The following is a 4,346-nucleotide window of genomic DNA, read 5'->3' on the forward strand; positions in this document are numbered from 1 at the left end:
AAACTAAGGAATTGGAGCTGGGATTTTGGGGAGCTTGAGGCTTGGAGCTTGGAGCTTAGGAGATCAGCTCAGAGACTCAATTAAGCAAGGGTAAGCCTTTAAATTATTTGAATTGTGCTTGAAATTTCTGCTGGTTTTCTTAGAGTATCCATGTGTGTTGGGTGAAGAATTGAATTTGAGTTTGATGAGGTTTTTGGCTTGAGTTCTTGTTGGGTTTTTGTAAAGTCCAAGAACTTTACTTAGCTTGTTAGATATAGTAATAATAGTAATAGTAGTAGTATTTTTATGACTGTGGATTTTGGTTCAGATCGGGATTTAATTGGACACTCATAGTAACACTTGTAGATTTCCTAAGTTTAACCTATAGTTTAAGAATATTAGTTTTAACCTAAGGTTTGATTAATATGACTGATATTGATGGTGATACTTATTATATTATAAGGTTTAGATAGACCCAATAAGAAAGTAACACTTGTCATGTGTATGTTTAATGATAATTAAGTATTTTTGAGGAATAAGTTTATTAAGATTAATATTTGAATATCTTAGGGTCTCTCAGCAGCTTTGAAAACATTAGAGGACGTAGTTAAGGCTGTTTACTCAATTCAAATTAAGCTGAAAATGTGCAATTTAGTGTTTAAATATTCAGCGTATGCCGATATATCGCAGCTATAGGGGGCGATAAATCGCAGTACGGGGATACGAAAAACACGTAACTTCGCACGATCACCTTGACGAGCCTCGGGCATGCTGGCCCAGGCAATATATCGCCTACAAGGGGGATATATCAGCTCCTTTGGTATATTTTTGAATATTTTTTAAAACATTCTCATTTTAATCTTTAACCTCTTGATAAGTCCAACATCTTTCTGATCGAGTCTTTAGCATCTGCTGAACGATAATACAAATATTTTTCACTTAAAAAGCCATTATTTTATTCAAGTTAAATGAAGATCTTTTCATTCTTGAACTCTATAAATAGGACCTAGTACCCAGCCATTTATTCATTCATCAAGCTAAATTCGGAGGCAGCAAGCTGATAGGTTATTTTTTAGAGTGTAAACACTTGGGTTGGGGATTATATGCTTAATCATTATAAGCTTACCAAACACTTGGGAAGTAAGGTTTATAGCACATTTCGGTTCAAGGTTCAGATTGGTCATAGAAGCATTCAAGGTATTCCAAACTCTAGTTCATTTTGGTATTGTTTTCCTTAAGTTCTTATAGTTTTCTACTCAGCACCCTAACTTTATTCTTTATTTTTGGATAGGAAATCTAAGATCTTGAACATAAGGTTTTTGGTAAGTATATTCTTGATGGTATAGTTCGTCCATTCTTTTCATTCCTTTTTCTTCAGTATACTCACCCTTTCATTGATGGTTTTTAGGAGTATTCCAAAGTCCCAAACCTGTTCTCATATCTCGGTACTTTTGGTACGGAAAATAGGATAGGATATTATGTGTTATGCCATATGTTATCTTATAATTTATGTGTTATGTTAACTTATGATTTGTGTGTTATGTATGTTTGTAGACTTGGGCATATGACTTGTACAACTAGCAAGCCCCAATAAATTATGGGCATATGACTTGCTTAGCTAACAAGCCCCACAAATCTAATGGGCATATGACTTGTTTAGTTTATGGGACCCCAAGTAATAATGGCCATTATAGTATATGTGAAATATGTTATGATATCTTTTAGTATATGTTGATATGAATATTATGTATATGATTTATGTGTTAGATTTTCCTTGCTGGGCAGTAGGCTCATTCCTTTATGTTTATATGTGCAGGTAAATAGCTTTGGTGGCAGGAAAGGTTCTTGGAAGCTTTGGGATGTGTATTGAGGCGGGATGGACTCGATGGACCGAGCGTTCGATTCGAGGATGAAGTCTCTTTAAATTTTATATGTATTTTTCCGCACTTTATTATGTAATCCATTTTATTTAAAATTATGTTATGTTTTCTTTTAAAAACAATCGAATCCCTTATCCTACTTTAAATTTTATGTAGTTTGACATTTGTTTTACAAGTTTTTAATGAAGATATGATTATTTCACTTGTCAGTACTTTAAAAAATTAGTGTCTATGTATAGTAGTCATTAATTGTCCAAAGTCTAGAGTAGTTGGGTCATTACAATTTTGCTGCTGAATCTATAGTATGACCTCTGTGATGATTAGTTTGGATTGTTGGCTTGATTCTAGGGATAATTGGACTGGTTTTTGAGGTGAAAATGGTGAGATTTTATGGGCTCGAGGGGTTGGGCCGCAACACTGTTCTTGCTGACCCGCGGCCCCTTAGAACTTGGGGCGTCTAGAATTGAAGGCGCGCCGCGATGCCCTTTAGGAATGGCCGCGGCGCGTGTAGGCTGTTTTGAGGCAGGGCCTCGGGTTGAGCTGGGGGCCGCGACATGAGTCCTTAGGGCCGTGGCGCTTAGTGCATCTTTGGGTTCTAGAGGGTTTTAGGCTAGGGAATTCAATAGCTAACGCTCAAGATGTATTTTATCACCTAAATTGATAGAATTCAATGTCCTGGAGGCTAGAACCATAATCTAAAGCTATTTAATGGATAAGAACTTGATGGGTGGATATTGTTAATGCATTGTGACTAGGGCTTCGGCGAGGCTCAGTCTAGGGAACTGTGCTCGGGACATCGGTGCCTAAAAAACATGCGCCACAAGTAAGAAAACTACTGTTCCCATAGAGTTTGTGTTGTAGGGCTCGACCCTATATGATTGAGTTGCAGGGCTCGGCCCTATATGACTGTGTTGTAGGGCGTGGCCCTTTGATTGAATTTATATGCATTTAAATATTTGTTTAGTTATATTATGTGTGCATATAAATGATGGAATGGCGATGGCTGGGAACGGCGAAGGCCGAGAACGGCAAGGGGCTGGGAGCAGCGTTTAGCACGCAGAGTGCGAGCCCCCAAGGGATACCTGGGATATCCTTACGGTATAGACCGTGAACCCAGGGCCTGGTAAAGCGCCTGGGACAGCATGGTCGTGCATGTATAGCCTGATGATGCCATGTTTATATGTTAAGTGTTTGTTATGCATATGTTATCTACTTATGAGGGTTTTCTTGCTGGGCTTCGGCTCACGGGTGCTCTATGGTACAGGTAAAGGCAAGGGGAATGTCAACTAACCTTAAGTATGGTGAGCGTGATGAGCGGCGCGTACATGCCTGGTTTGCCTGGCTGCCACGGCCAGGGGTACCTTTGGGGGATTTTTGTACTAAACTTAAGTTTTGTCGTTTAGTCGACTTTGGTTATGTTTTTGAGTTGTAAATATTTCTAAGCAGTATTTTTGGGATCCCAAATGTTAAACACTTTGTAATTTTCAATGAAAGGTTTATTTTCAAATTTATGACTAGGTTTATGGTTTTATTACACTTTTGTCCTAAAACCTCGATTAGCGAGTTAATTGCACATTTTAAACTCACTTAGTAACGACTCTAAGGTAGTAGGGCGTTACAAATGGTACTAACAAGAGCACTCAAACATTTAATACCCCAATATTGAAGCCCTAAATCAGGTTATCTAATCCAGACAGGTATCGATTTCACTAACATCAGAGTATCTAAATCTGTCGACCAAGGTCTCAAGATGACAGGTTTCCTATCAAAATGAAGTACCCTAGATTCCAAAACCAAATCAATAGTAGCTTCATCACGAAACTTAACAGTTGTATAACCTGCATTATTTCTAGCAACCCGTTCAATTACATGTTTTCCCTATAATCTTCTAATGAACCCTTCAAAAACTGCTAACGGAGGGTTGGCTCCAAGAACAATATAGACCAAAGCCGAATTCCAGAATGAAGCCTCCACCTCTATCTCCTCCATGTCCACTTGCACAATCAATTTCCCTTCCCAGAGCGTCGGTTCCTCATAAGTCAGCCTAGCTCCTCCAGATTGGCAAATGAATCATGAAATTTGGACCATTTTTCTTTGGCCAGGTCCTGATAAGCCAACTCTTCCACGTCCTTAGCCCACGAAGTTGCTCTAGAGCTGTACCTGCCAACATTCAAATTGACATTATTAGGAGCACCTCCTTCGCCATTCACTGGGAACACAGCAACAGTATCTACAAAAATTTCCTTCGATGAATTCCCAATTGCTACCTCTGTTTCCTTCAGCCCCGCATCACTCTGAAACTTGAATGAAGGGAGCTCAAGTTCAGGTGACCTAGTACTAGGCTTCTGAGTTGCTTTCTTGCGCCTCACCATGGAGAAGAAGAGAGCAAATCACACGCCTTTTTTGTTGAGTGTATATAATATTGCGCCTCACCCTAGACTTAGATTTGATAAATAAAATTTTATCAATATGACCAAACTTCCATAA

Source organism: Humulus lupulus, chromosome 1 (genome assembly GCF_963169125.1).
Source record: "Humulus lupulus chromosome 1, drHumLupu1.1, whole genome shotgun sequence".
NCBI lineage: Eukaryota > Viridiplantae > Streptophyta > Magnoliopsida > Rosales > Cannabaceae > Humulus > Humulus lupulus.